The following is a 16,287-nucleotide window of genomic DNA, read 5'->3' on the forward strand; positions in this document are numbered from 1 at the left end:
CAAATGTATTCTCAAACCGTGCACACCACTACCATTTAGGAAGAAAATCATTCAAGTATACAAGTCCAAATGTTATTATGTCCTAAGCAAGAACAAAACAAAACACATTGCAAATTTGCCTTGATAGAAACAAAAATCTTTTTGGAGTTTTTTTTTTTTCAAAATATGAGAACATGGAAAAGCATATACAAAGGTGCATGACATATATGAATCAACATTCCACCAAACATGATAGAATACCCTCCCCCAAGCTTGAATGAGACAACATGCTCAAACATAAATCAAATATTCCACGGGAGGGGAAAAACAAGGAGATTACAAACCAACATATGTCCAACAAGTCATCATCCACTAGAGAAAGAGCAAGGAAGGATATTACCGGATATTAGGTGGGTGTAAATACCCGCAAATGACCCAATTTTAACCTTGCATAGCTAACAAACTCTAATATTGAATCTTGCCTTCTATATGCTAGCAAATGTGGTGCCAATATTCCTTGATTCTTGATCCAAATAGAAGCACCAAAGTATATCAAGTCATGTACCTAGCAAAAGGCACACAAATTAAACATTTCCATGAGAGAAAATCTATTCTAAAAAGAAAAGAAAATGAAAGCAATAAAACACAAGTTACTTCCCGAGAAAGGCTTGCTTAAGGTTCAAGCTTGACCGCTCTAGAAAATAATAATTCATTGCACGCAAGAGCTTGTCAAATGCACTACTACACATTTCATATGAAAGCAAGTGTGCACATGACGAAAATAAGGCATGCAACAAGCTTAGTGCACACCTATGAGGAGAGAGATGCCAAGAGAAGGAAGAAGAATCAAAAGAAAACTCAACAAAATAAGAAAAGGAAAAAGAAAAGGAAGAAGAAGGCAAACTCTCCTCACAATATTTTTGGGTGGCAACATCACCCTTTTCCTCAATTTGGGACAAATGAGCCACATCAAATTATCATAGACAAGGGGGTCCCCAATAGGCTCATTGACAAAGGAAGAGAGGGATATAGGAGTGTAGGGAATATGGTTGAAATTGCTTGAAAAAGGGACATGAGAGGAGGAAATAGGGGCTATGGTCTCACAAATGAACTCTTCTTCACCACCATGCCTCAAATCACCAATAAGAGCATGAAAGTCAATCATAGAATCCTCAAAAGAAGAACACTCAAGATCATCATCTCCCTCCAACATCCAACTTCCAAGAGGAACTACATAATCCCCTTCACTACAACCATGAACAACAACTCCCTCAACTTCCTTAAACCCTAAAGTCTCAAAGCCATGCATGAATGGATGCAAATTCATTTCAAACTCATCTCTCTCCCATGAAGCATTCTCTATGGACTTACTCAAAAGGCTATGTGTATTCATTTGACACTCAAAGAACATATTGGACATAACCTCAAATGAATCCAAATACTCATGGATAGAAGAGTCACAAACATGCACATGAGACTCATCAAGATGGGAAATAGACTTAGAAATTTCAATATCAACACTCTCTTCATTCTCAACTCCTTCACCATCACTCAAATTCTCACCAATGGGATCCTCACACTCTCTTGGTTGCTCAAAATCATCATCATCATCATCCTCAACACACACATTAAATTGGGATTTATCACAAACAAGCATCAAGGATGACAATTGGCTTTCTAACTCTTCTTTTCTTTTCAATTCTTTATTACAATATCCTCGCGCTCTCTAATCATCTCCAATTGGCTCCTTAAAGTTTCCATCATTTGTCTCTCCAAGGGCCTTAGGTTAGGATTCATCTCCGACTCCCTCAAAGATTCATGAATTTGACTTTAGGGGATTAGAGACTCATCACAAAAATTTGGAGAATGAGAAGGTGAAGAGGTTTGAGGATCAAGAGTAAAAGAAGAGCCACAACCAAAGGTAGGATCATCATCATTATAAACATGAGCATTTTCATTAAATAGGGGAGAGGGGGCACAATCAAGCATATGAGATTCGTTATTAAGGGAATGAACTACATCACCAGAAGGCATGGTAAATAATGAAGAAAATTGAAACACACCATTAGCATCAACTTGAGCATGTACTTCATCATCATGAGCAAAAGAGGAAATAGAATTGAAAGCATTTGTTCTAGGTTCAACTATGGGATCATGTGACAAATCATGGGAAATCATGCTAACATTATAAGAATCAAGACATTGCACATCAACATTAGAATCATGACTACCCCTATTATAAACATCCTAAGCAAACCAAACATAAAAATCCCAAGCATCATCAATTGACAATGCTCTAAATTCACCATTATGCATGCATTCAACTTCATCCCTATTTTGCTCATTCAAACCAAAATAACAAATCTCAAAAGCCTCCAAAAGACTACTACAATTATAGTCCAAAAATCCCTCAAGTCTATTGAAATATTCACAAAAAGGCTCATTATCAAATTGAGGAACTGAGAGACTTGCCATTTTTATACAAAACAAACAAAATTCAAATAAAAGAAAGGTATATACAAAGACCTAGACTCAAGCAATCAAAAATACTCAAACATAGACACCGTTCCCCAGCAACGGCGCCATTTTGACGAGAGGAAAACTAGGTCGTTATCTAATCTTCCCTCGATCAAAATAAATTTATAAACACTTAACAAACCTAAATACGAGTATAGAGGCAAGTCAAGGGTCGAAACCAAAGGAACGGTAATGTTCAAGCACTTTCAATTATGCGCCTAAGCTAGGTCGAAATCAAAGGGTAAAGGGAGAATACTAATAACTAACAAAACAAGTAAACAAAGAAATAAAACACTAGGAACGGGGATCAACAAGTAATCATGTCAATTGCAACAACTTGGAAAGATCAAGTCAATCAAAGGTTGTGAAGACTAATGATAAGAGCAATCAATTGGAATCAAAGAGCTATCTCCTAATTGTTAAGCTAGGGTTCACTATGAATAACAAACTAAGAGAATCACAATCAAAACCAATCGATAATTGCAATTACTAAATCAATTGTTCGTGTCATTAGCAATTACAATGCAATCTAGCATAATTCTCGAGGCCTAATCAAATTACACACATGCAAACCTTCATTAATCACTTTAATCTCAACAAGCAATCAACACAATTCCCAAATTAATCACAATTAATCAATCGTACAAGTTTCACCCAATTCCTAGCCAAACAACTATTCAAGAATCATCATCTATCAACTAACAACTATGGAAATCAAGAATCAACAATATATCAAGAATAACTACACTAATCAAGCATCAAACATCAAAATCAATCCAAAAAAACATGAAATTAAACAAAGCATTAAGGTGAGATAGAGTTAAGAATGCTCATTGATAATAGAGAAGATCTTGAACTCAATTGACACCCTTGTATCTTCAATCTCTCAATTACCATTGAAATCCTTCACTTTCTCTCTCTAAAACTACTCCTAATCTAGCCTAATCTAGAGAGAGAAGATCTCAACCTAAGAGAGAAACTATTCTAAAAACTAAGAATTACATGAATGAATTATAATGAAAACCCCCAAAAACTATCTATAAACAAAAGGAGAAAAGAAGCATAAAATCGTAAAAGACCCGGAAGCCCGCATCCTCGGAGAAATCGGCCGCACCCGCAGAGGGGAGCGGACACCCTGGAAGGCGCTCCCGCGGGGAGCCCGCGGCCAGCCCTCGGGGACAAACTGCCCAAAATCGGCAGAAATAGGTTGCGGCAGATTTGCAGGGCCAACTTTGGAAGGCTTTAACTCCCAACCTAGGGATCGTATGAAGGCGTGCAACTTATCATTGGAAAGATATTCAAGTCTAATTTATATCCCCACTTGAATCACTTCAATTCAATCTGTAGAACTCAAGATATTGCCAAAACAATGCACAAAGGTCCTTTTTGATACTTTGCAAGCCTTGATTTTCCTTTGTTTCTTGGATTGGCTTGACTTGCGTGCTTGGCTTCCCTAACTTGGCTCCGTTAAATTCCTTGAATGCACTTGAGCTCCCTCCTTGATGATTAAATTCCGGGAAGCTTGACACACCTGCAAAACAAGTCAAACAAACAGAGAAGCGAGGGAAATAGCCGAGAAATGAATAAAATGATAAGAAAACCATTAAAAGCACGCGTTTCTCTAAACTAACACACAAACACGCAAATCAAGCATTATTCCCTAAAAACACAACATAAACGACTAAAAACGAGCATAGAAATATAAAGAAAATATAGCCTAAAGGTGCCATAAATGAAACAGATCACTACACTGCTGAAAATTCATCTTTATTTCCTGCCATATACAATTCTAAACTAAAACAAGAAACAAAACTGTGAAAAGAACAATTTCAGATTTTCGTGAGCCTACAACTTAGTTAACTCAATCAGAATAAACTAAGAAAATTTACAAGATTACTCTTGACATGAAATCCTAAAATACTACAATTCCAATAGCCTTTTGGCTTTATACTGAATAGACTTCTTTCTCTCTAAAAGGTAATACTATCTTGCTAAAAAGAAAACAGAGAGAGATAAGAGCTGGACAAAATTTAAATACTATTACTCAACGACAATGAATATCATATTAGATAATGATCTTGCAAAGAATCTTTCTCAATATGGCATTTTAATAAACAACTTTACTTTAACACACAGAACACTTTAACGCTCATTGTCCATAAGACAATAACTTGCTACATACATGCTTTATACCTACATTTATCACACAGTAAAAATTAACCATATTCTTATTTTCTTTTTACTACCAAAGACCATTAGGTCTCCACCACTTCTATTAATCATACATGATTCTTTTTAAAGTTATAATAATCGTTATTATATTACACAGTAGCATAAATTATAAATAATTAATTAACACCTCATGCACAGATCATATTCTTCTTTAGTAGAACTATAAATTGTTCCTTTTCCCATATCCTAATTAAAGCATAAAACAAAATTATTAAGAAGATAACCCTTTTAATATTGACAAATTATCAAATGCTAATAAAAGTAATAATGAATATAACCCGGTATAACCTTTTAAAATTGGGCCCTATGATTTCTACCGACAAATTATCAATGCCTGATCCTCTAGGAATTATTTTACAACTCTTCCTTGCTTGAAATTAAATCCTATCTACAATCTACAGCTCATAATGTAATAAATTAAACAAAATAATTTTAAGGAAAAATTGCCCGCAATAATCCGACCTTTTGGCCGTCCGCTTAAAATAATCCCACCTATGGATTATTTTTAAATAATCCCACCTTTATACCCACCCCGCTATAAATGATCCCATTTTACTTGGAACCGGTTGAGCGGGTAAATTTTTTTTTAAAGTAGAATTTACACGTGTCACTTATTGATTAGTCTAAAAAATAAATAAAAAAAAAGTAAAAAATCACCACCACCCCCTAAGCAACACCAATTCAGCCACCACCATATCCACCACCACCCAACCTAAACCCTAGAACCGCACCCACATATGAAACCACCGCGACGGAGGAAGGAGAGAGAGGCCGGAATCGCGACGAAGGTAGGAGAGAGAGAGGCTGAAATCGCGTGAAGGAGACTAGGGGAGAGAGGCTGGAATCGAGATGGACAAAGGGAGGAACGATCGGAATTGGGACGGGGATGGGGAGAGGGACTGGGATCGGGACGGGGGAACAGGTTTTCGAGGGTGGTTGGTGGTTTCAGGGAGAGGGGACCACGAGTCGGCGGTTTAGGGGGAGGGAGAGGGTGGACAGATCAAGTTGTTGGTGGCCGACGGCGCTGACGCTGGAGTTGGGGGCTGGTGATTTCGCGACGGAGGTTGGTGCTGTGACTGCTGTCGTGAGGGAAGGAGATGGTGGTTATGTGATGGAGGGAGGCGGGGTGTTCAGGGGAGGGGGTTCAAGGCACCGCCGGCGCCAGGGTCGGGGATTTGGGTGACCGATGCTACGGGATGAGGTTTCAGGGGTGGCGGGGAAGGCTTGGGCTGGTGGTGGTTTTTAATTTTTTTTTTCTTTTTTAGTTTTTCTTAAAAAACATTTAACTTTTTTTAAAATTTAATTTTTTTTAATTTTTTTTTTGACAAATAACATGGAGACACGTGTCAAGTAACTTGTTATAACAGGTTACATGACCGGTTGGGACCATTTATAGCGGAGTGGGTATAAAAGTGGGATTATTTAAAAATAATCCATAGGTGGGATTATTTAAAAATAATCCATAGGTGGGATTATTTTTAGCGGATGGCTAAAAGGTCGGATTATTGCGGGCAATTTTTCCTAATTTTAAATAGAGGTAGTGATTTGCATACCATACTCCATTTTGTTCTATCAATTAGATAGCACTGGGATAGTGAATGCAGGAAGATTAAAGCATAGTAATTTAATTGATTTGACATACAATCAGATGCAGTACATAGCATCTGAGCATCAGCATAAGATTGTTTTCTACCCATAGCCATAAAGCTTTATCAAAACACTATATCAAAACTTTATACAACCCGCAACATCAAAAAATTTACAACACACACACACACACATATATATAAAGAGTTAATTCCAAAACACATCAAAACTTCTACCATATTACATTTTCAGTTCCTTACTTACGAAAACATCATAAACTCCCATACTTCATCTAATCCTACCTAATTTCAAAATATTACATAAAGCTCCAGCATAATAACTACTACTAATTCAAACAACTAAAAGCCCCTAAATTGCTATACTACTTATATACTTACAAGCTTAATTGATTGTCTAATTAGAATCATACCCATAATCCTCTTCGGACTGCTCATACCATGAATCGTACTCCTGATCTTCCCCCTCTTCATTTTCTTCCTCCTCCTCAGAGACCCTGTCTTGATTAGGCTGAGGCTGCTGTTGGGCCTACTGCACCAACACATCATTCTCTTCAGCAACTGCAGGCTGCTGCTGCACTTGCTCAGCATGACGAACAAGCATTGCTTCAATGACCCCTTTCAATGCATTGTCCTCATTGCTGATTTCCTTATTAGCCTCCCCACCTTCAGCGACAACGCCTTCAGCATCCTTACCATGTCTACACTGACCCCTGCTTTTGGAAGACTCGCCTTTAAAGCCAACAATTCTCCTCATTCTAACAGGTTCTTCGTCGGTATCACTGTCAATTGGAATTGGAGAATCATAAGTGCTGTCGATTCTAAGCCCCTTCGCCTTCCTGTTCTTCGCAACCTCATCACACTTTGCTATTTGTCCATCTATATCTTCCATATCCTTCATCAATGCTTTAAGCTTATTTGTCGCATTTGAACGAACTTCAAATGCTGCTAAAAGATGACCCCGTAGATTATCCTTTCTCCTTACTAAGAAATTCCGATACCAGGCTGAAAATGGAGTATTTTCATCATCTCCGTCCATAGTAATCTTTGAATTTTGAAGTTTGAACAAGTAAAAAAACAATGAAAACAAAAAGCTCTTCCAATTTTCCAAAGAAATGTAGAAAACTTATGGGGAGATGTGTAATAACCTTCAAATTCTGCCTTTTTAATCAAAATTAAGCCGTTAGTTTCCCCTTTCATGTCTTTTCGAATTTCTGTCTTAATTGCAGAACAAGAAGAGATGCACAGTTTTACATAACGCACGTTATATGAAGACATACTCAGTTTGGAAAATCTAATTATAAAGGATTACATCCGAATATTTTACTCCAAAAACAAAGGAACTAAAATAGGGCCTAATCCTCTTAGAACTATTTTACAACTCTTACAGCCTAGCCCCCCCCCCCCCCCCAAAAAAAAAAAAAAAAAACAAACTAACAATTGGGCCTTCTTAACTACATTTTCATAAAACAGGTCCAATAGTTGAAAACACCAATTAAGTATCACCCAATTTTTTTAAAGTTCTAGCTTAAATTTTCATTTAATTTTTAGAAACAACATGCAAATACATCAACATATTTAAATTTAAAATAAAGCAAGACTGAGCCCATATCAACTTATAATCCAAAAGTATAGAATCATCTTTCCTTAATTTGATACAATTATAATATCACTATTTACATAATTAACATACACATTATAGATTATTGCTACATTATGAATCGACAAACATACACAATAATTATACTACACATTATAAATTATTGCTACATAAACAACCACAACTTTATTAATCTATATATAATAATAACATTATATATTTATATAATGCAACAAACACTATGTCAAAATACAACAAATTAATTACGCCAAACTAAACTTTTCCGATTCACCAAACGAAGCGCGCGCATCGCGCTCGCGGGGGCTCAATAACTAGTATTTTAAAATAAAAATTATAAACAACGCAAAAAAATACGATGTTACAAATGAGCAAGTGGAAAAACAACGATAATGTATTTGATATGAACATCCAAAATTCATCTCTTGAAAGGACTAATTTTTATCACTACTAACATCATCAAAATTTTTAATAAAGAAACAAATAATAATTTTAGTTTTTTTTCGAATTGGCTATTTCACCAAATGCCACTAAGTACTTACAAAATTCACCAACTGCCATCAAAGTTTTCAAAATTCACCAAATGCCACTGACAAACAATACAATGACACCTTGTGCCACTAATAACATATGGACATTAATTTTCCGTTAATCCAATTCTTATTTCACCAAATGTCATTACTTTGGAATATTATTTCACCAAATGCCATTACTTTTTAAAATTAATACACAATAATTATTTATTTTAATGAATAAAAATTATGTTTTTTTTCGATTTTCGTGACGAATATTGTCCGGGTAAGGTTTTGGGGGTCATTTTGATCCTTTATGGCCACAAATTAAACTCGAAATTGGCAAAAAAAAAAAACCCCGTTTTGCGTTTTTTCTGAAAAAAATTACAATACCGGCATACAAAACGAAGCATTTATGTTATTTTTTTTGTCAATTCTGAGCTTAATTTGTATTCATAAAGGATCAAAATGACCTCCAAAACTTTACCTGATCAATTTTGATGGTTAAAAAATAACGACACACTAATCGAAATATGATTTAACACACAAAACGAAGCATTTAAGTTATTTATTTTTCAATCCTGAGCTTAATTTGTACCCATAAAGGGTCTAAATGACCCACAAAACCTTACCCGATCAATTTTGATGGTTGAAAAATAACGTCACGCTAATCGAAATATTTTTCAACAATCTTAATGGAGCATTTACATTATTTTTTTTGTTAATTCCGAGCTTAATTTGTACCATAAAGGATCTAAATTACCCCCAAAACTATACCCAAGCAATTTTTGCCACGAAAATGAAGAAAAAAAATATTATTTTTATTAATTAAAATGAATCAATCATATTATGACACGTGTCAAGATTAAATCTTAATGACTAACGGAGTTAATGGCCGTTAGTCGTTAATGGCATTTGGTCAATTTTATAAAATCTCGATGGCATTTGGTGAATTTTGAAAACCTCAGTGGCATTTGGTGAATTTTTTAATTACTCAGTGGCATTTGGTGAAATAGTCGTTTTTTTAATAGGAAAATTAAAAAACGGGTAAACGAATCTAGGTCCGGGTCTAGCCCCTAGACCCGGATCCAGATCCATTTTTTTTCAGCAGGACCCGGATCCGACGGGCCGGGTCCAAAATTTGAACTGACGGATCTGGATCCAAGGATCTGGGTCGGGTCCAGATCCACTACCATCCCTAGTTGTGGGCGGTGATGGTAGATGGTGGTGGTCGTGGTGGCTTGGGTGATGTTGGTCGTGGTCATGGTGGCAATAGTGGTTGCTTTTGAGGTTGTTGATGGTTGAGTTTAAAGTTTGATGGCAAAGTGGGGATGAGTAAGGGTAATTTTGTCACGTCATTACTTTTGTTGGCGGTTAGATAAAAAACGTTGATAGTGTTTAGCAATCCAGTTAAAGATTAATAAATCCAAGTTCGATTTCAATAAAAAGAAAAGAGAAGCCGACACTCATATAAAATGCCCTATCGAATTATATTATAATTATTAAATTTCTTCGGATCTTTGCCCCCCCTCCCCCTCCCCCTCTCCTCAATGTAACTAGAAAAATCAATGTGATTGATATTTTTGCTCTTATGTTTTCAGCCACAAATATATCTATCCAAACAAAAGCAATAGTTTGAGTCAGATGTATCATCGATTCATCATTATCATGTATGAAGTATACAACATCATCAATGATATTTTTGTCTATCAAATTATCAATCACGTTTTTTTAAAAAAAAATTATCAAAATTAATCATATAATTGCTCTCAATCCATCAGTCGTACGTCTTCTTCCTTTAATGGCTTTTTAGAAGACAATCATACAAGCTACAATTTAATGAACAAGTTGTACGTCTCTCTTCCGATCCCATGTGCATTCTTATGCGAAAATTGTACAATAAATTGCCTTATGCAATCTAGTAGCAAGTGACCTTAAAAATCTAATGAAAGTTACGTGCAAAATAATATTGTCTCATATAGAGTACTTATTTTTTTTTTTTTTTTTTTTTTTGAGACCATATAGAGTACTTATTTAATAACAATTGCTTCAAACAAAATAAAAACTCTCAACAACAAGAAAAAAGTTCAGTCTTAGATAATATTGTCTCATATAGAGTAATACTAATTTGATTACAATTGCTTTAAAATAAATAACAACAAGAAAAAAGTTACACCATTTGTCCTTTTCCTAAATAAATAAACAGGTTTTCACCATATGCCCCTGAGTTTTTTTGTTTATTCATCATATACCCCTGAACTTTTTTAAATTCATCATATACCCCTGAGTTTTAACAAAAAAAAAAACACCATACACCCTTGATGACTAATGATTGTTAATTTTGTTAATGAGTAGAGTTAATTATGAACCGAAACCACCCTAAATACATTTCCCAACCCTCGAAACCACCCACATTCATTTTTCCACCCCCAAATCACCCTAACTTTCCTTTTCTCATCCTCAAAATTAATCATATGGATATGGTTATAGAGATTTGGAGTGGTTTTGGGGGCTGGAAAAAGGAGAGGAGTGGTTTTGAGATGAGGGGGAGAGATCTAAGGTGATTTCTAGGCATATTTGACCAAATTTCACTAATCTTATTTTTATTAGGGGTATATATTTTTAAAAATGCAACAACTTAGGGTATATGGTGAATTTAAAAATTTTCATGGGTATATAGTGAATAAATAAAAAAAAACTCAGGGGTATGTGGTAAGTTTGTTTTGTAAAACGATCTAAATATCAATACAGTACAATATTGAGTATGCAAACATAGATACTAAAATGCATCTAAATCGAGCAATGAAACATCCAAAAGCTTGAAAGCACTTGAAGTGTCATGTTGAAAGACTCATTTATAAATTGTCCACATTAAATAAAAAAAATACAGAGAAAATACCTGTTACACTCCATATAAGATTTGGGGCCGTTTGGTTGGGGGTATTCATCAAAGGAAAAGTGAAACCAACCACCTTGATTCTCTTTGTTAGCTGATTTTTCCCATTCCCTTTATCCCCTCTATTCCCCCACACTACTAGAAAACAGGCAAATAGCGGCGAATTTGTTCCGACGGACACATTATTCAGTCGGAAAAGTCGAAATTTCCGACGGATTTTCATTTCGTCGGAAAATTCCGACGAATTTAACAATTCCGTCGAAATATATGTACTTTGCGACGGAAAAATCCGTCGGAAAAGACAATTTCCGACGGATTTATTGTCCGTCGGAAATTTCCGACGAAATTTTCCGTCGGAATATTATAATATTTTTTAAAACATCATATACTTTTACAAAAACCCTACACACTCGTCAAAAAAAAAAAACCCTACACACAATTTCCCCCTCCTCTGCTCTCTTTGTCTTTCTTCTTATCCATATTCTCGTTCTCTCTCCTCTTCTCCTTTCTCCTGTTCGTCTTCTCTCGCATCTTCCCCCTTCAGTATTCCCTCTGATTTGCTCTCTCCTTCCCACCGTTCTTTTCTTTCCTCTTCTCTTTTCTCACTTCTCTTTGTCGCCTCTTTCTTCTCCTCTCTTTCCTCTTCTTTTCTATTCTCTTTAGTTTCTCCGCGGTTTGAGGGTGGTGGTCGATTTGGCTTTAGGGATGGTGTTAAACAAATAATAAAGGGTTTTTTAAGGTCAAATTCGACCATGAAAACACTAGATCTAGTGTTTTCGTGGTCAAATATGGCCTTATTAAACCGATTTCGAGGTTAATTTTGAAGCAAATTCAAGTTTAAAGGTATGTATATGTGTTTTTAATTTTTTAGTTTCAATTTTTAGGTTTCATGATGGTGATACGTTTTGTGTTTTTTTTAAATAATTTTTGGGTTTTCCGGTGAAAAGGAGGAAATCGTGGTGGGTGGTACCGTGGTGGTGGTGGTGGTAAGTTTTCTCTTTTGTGTTTTGCGGTTTGGGCCGGGATTGGTGGGAATCTGGGGTTTGTTTTGGTTCGTGGGTGGGGTTTGTTTTGATTCATGGGTAGACCTGGCAAATAGGTCATTCGGGTCGGGTATGGGTCGGGTCATTTCGGGTCGGGTCAAATTCGGGTCAAAAGGTTATCGGGTCATTTTCGGGTAAGGTCGGGTCATTTCGGGTTTCGGGTTGATTACGAGTCTACTGATAATCGGGTCGGGTCAGGTATCGGGTCAACACTTTGGGTCGGGTCAAGTTTGGGTCGGGTCAGTTTGGGTCGGGTCAATTTTCGGGTTGGGTCAGTTTGGGTCGGGTCAATTTTCGGGTCAACTTCGGGTCGGGTCAACTTCTAGTCGAGTCATATTCGGGTAATTCATTAGGTTAAATTCAACTTTGTATATATATTTATTTATTTATTTTTTGACGAAAAACTCACTATATTTATTAAGGCTATTTTTTTCATGGATTATAGTAATTGTTTGACTTTTATTAACCTTAACGGTTTGACATTTTGCACTATTCACACATCTCATTTTGACCATCTTTTTTAGCTATTATATGAAAGTCAATGTAGTCATGTAGGATGCTGCTGGGTCTATTTTAATGTATAATTTCCTAATATAAACTTTTTATAACTTATATAATTATTTACTAAAAGAAGTTAAAGGTCGAGGAAATTTTTGGGTCGGGTCAACTACGGGTCTTGGGTCAACTTCGGGTCGGGTCGTTTCGGGTCTCGGGTCAACTTCGGGTCGGGTCATCTCAGGTCGGGTCGTTTTGGGTTGGGTCATTTCGGGGTTTCGGGTCAAGGTCGGGTCAGTTCCACTTTGGGTCGGGTCGGGTTAATTCAGGTTTTGGGTCAACTTTGGGTCACTGGTTTCGGGTTGATTTCGGGTCATGGGTCGGGTCATTCGGGTCGGGTCATCGGGTCTGGGTCAGGATTGCCAAGGATCTGGTGGTGGTGGGGATCTAGGTTTGTTTTGGTTCGTGGGTGGGGTTTATTTTGGTTCGTGGGTGGGGATCTGGTGGTGGTAAGTTTTCTCTTGTGTTTTGCGACTAGGGTTTGGCTTGTTGTGATAGGTTGGGGCTGGTGGTGTTGGGTGACGACAGGCTGTGTTACGGGGTGGCAGTGGGTTTTTTTTTTTTTGTTTTTTTAAAACCACTTTCCGACGGAAATTCCGTCGGACATTTCCGATGGAAAACAGTCCGTCGGAATTTTCCGACGGACTTTGACGGGCCTAAAAATCGCTTCCAACGGACTGAATTCCGTCGAAAAAGTGCTTCCGACGGAAATTCCGTCAGAAAAGGGTGTTTTTCCGACAACAACTATTGCGACAACCGGTTGCAACGAAATTTCCGTCGCAATTTACGTGTTTTCTAGTAGTGCCAAATCCTTCCAAGTTCATTCCCCACCCCTTAGGTATTTCCATTCCCATTCCCATTCCCTAGCCACCATCACACCACCACCTTCCTACTTACCAACACCATCGGAAAACCAGCCCACCTTCATACCAGACCCTCGCCGCCCCTCCCCTCCCGTAAAAACATCCCACAACCCCCGTAAAACCCTAGAAACCCCTCCCTATCTCCGTAAAACCGTCGCCAGCCCATCCCTACACCCTCAAAACCCTAGCGGCTAAGGTTTCGAGGGTGGTGGGAGGGCCGGATGACGGTTTTACGGGGAGAGGGAGTTGTTTTTAGGGTTTTGCGGGCCTAGGCTAAGGGAGTTTTTTTCGGGGGAGGGGAGATCTGTGAGGGCGTGGGGAGCGGCGGCGAGTGGTGGAGTGGCTGGATGGTGGCTGGAAATTGTGGAAAGTGAAGCAATGTGGTGGTGGTGTGGTGGTTAGACTAGTGGCATTCCATTCCTTTGTTATTCAAAACAAACAACACAGCAAAATTGGGGGATTTTCATTCCATTTCGATTCTTTCCCTTTGTTCATTCCATTCTGATTGCCCCGAGCGAACCAAACGACCTCTTTGGTGGAATTTGTTATATGCACTCAAGTTTAGTATTTGCTTTCATTTAATGATTAAATGAAAAACAATCATCAAAATGAGAATAAAATACTCATGGGTGTACGGTATACAAGAATGTATGTATATAACAATCTCTTAGATTTAGGAGTTACTCGTACAGTCATACTACTGCTATTACCTATCATCGGTCATGAAACTCCTACGACCTTGTAGCTAGGTAGTCTAGACTCTCTCCTCTTTATTATAAAGACCACTTTTATAAGCTTGTGTAGTTAGTAAGTTACTAGTTAGTTAGCTACTCTTCATATTATTATTATTCGTTATAGATGTAGGAACTAATTTCCGACACCCTTGGATACGGCAATCTTTAATTGTAGGCTACTGTTTTACGTAGTATTTAGACCCAATACTTCCATAGTTGTCTTCAGTGCCAGTTTTTGACAGGTTCCTATCAGATAAGTAACAAAATGTAGGTCTGATATATTTTTATCGGTAATTTGTAGGTGTGAAGCAACTTCATGATCTAATAATGTCCAATTTTGAATGACAAAAAGGCTACTAGAGTAGACATGATCGATGGATTTTTGTACAATAGTTGTAAACTGAGATATGCTACTTCCTATCCCTTTAACTTTATTTACCCCCCATCCCAAAAATTTGGAGCAAGCTTTAAAACTTTTACTAATATTTCACCATATACACTTAAGTTACTCCCTCCGTTTTTTTTTTTACATCACTTTCCTTTTATGGATGTTTTTTTTATTTTATTTGCATCACTTTTATATATAGTAACTTTATACTCCCTCCGTTTTTAAATACTTGCTCCATTTCTATTTTTTGCACTATTCATTTGTCCTACTTTGACTAATGTTTGTGATTTATACATAAGAAAAAATATAATCTTGTGGGTACTTGTCGGAATCATCTCATTGAATAGATTAATAATTTTCTCTCTTATTTTAATCCCCACTCAAATAATTTATCATTTCTCTCTCTCATGGTCCCCACTACTCTCTCTCACATGCTTTCATTTTCATAGTCTCCACATCACTTTTACCATAATAAATTATTCATTCACTCACATTATTATATTATACTAAATTCACTCTCCTAAAACTCCGTGCAAACACAAGTGATGCAAATAAAAAAAACGGAGGGAGTATTTTTTATTCACCAAATATCCATTTTTTTTCCAAATAAAATTCTCCATGGTTGGGAAAAAGGACTAGCTTGCAAATATTAAAAATCTTAAGCTAGTAGCTACACCATTGTTGCACATCTTATTGATTAGCTTTGGCAAGCAAATTAGCTTTGTAGTGCTAATTAGCTTGGCAAATATTAATTATTAGATAAAAAACATTATTAATTTTAAAATAAATTAATTTACAACTAGCTTAACTATTGAAGCAACAAATAGCTTGAATTGTTGTAGCTTAAGAAAATTATGTGGCATGCCAAGCTATTAAATAAATCAGCCAACCATTGTAGTTGCTCTATGTTTCACTAAAATGTTATAACATGCCTTTAATAACTAACGACAGTTACCTCCCCACGTGGCGACAAATGATTGGCTGCCTTTTAAAACGATTAACTTTTAAAATAATTAAATTTATTTAATTATAAAAAAACAACCACCAGAGCAAAGCCCAGCCAACAACCACCAAGTCCCCGCAACCCCCCGTTGGTGCGGATTCCGCCTGAACCCCCGTGCTGGCGAACCCAGACACCGACACCCCACATGCTAACAAACCACCTTTCCTACCCTGAACCACCTTCTCACCAATCTTCAAAACCACCTATTCCCTCCCTCAAAAAACCCTCCCCTTCATCCCCACCGCAGGCGTCCAAACCCCTCTTCCCACGACGGCGAACACAAATCACCCCCTTTGCCATCTCCACCCCCTTAACCACCATGCAAAAAAACCCAAAATAAAAA

Source organism: Chenopodium quinoa, unplaced genomic scaffold (genome assembly GCF_001683475.1).
Source record: "Chenopodium quinoa cultivar QQ74 unplaced genomic scaffold, ASM168347v1, whole genome shotgun sequence".
Classification (NCBI taxonomy): Eukaryota; Viridiplantae; Streptophyta; class Magnoliopsida; order Caryophyllales; family Amaranthaceae; genus Chenopodium; species Chenopodium quinoa.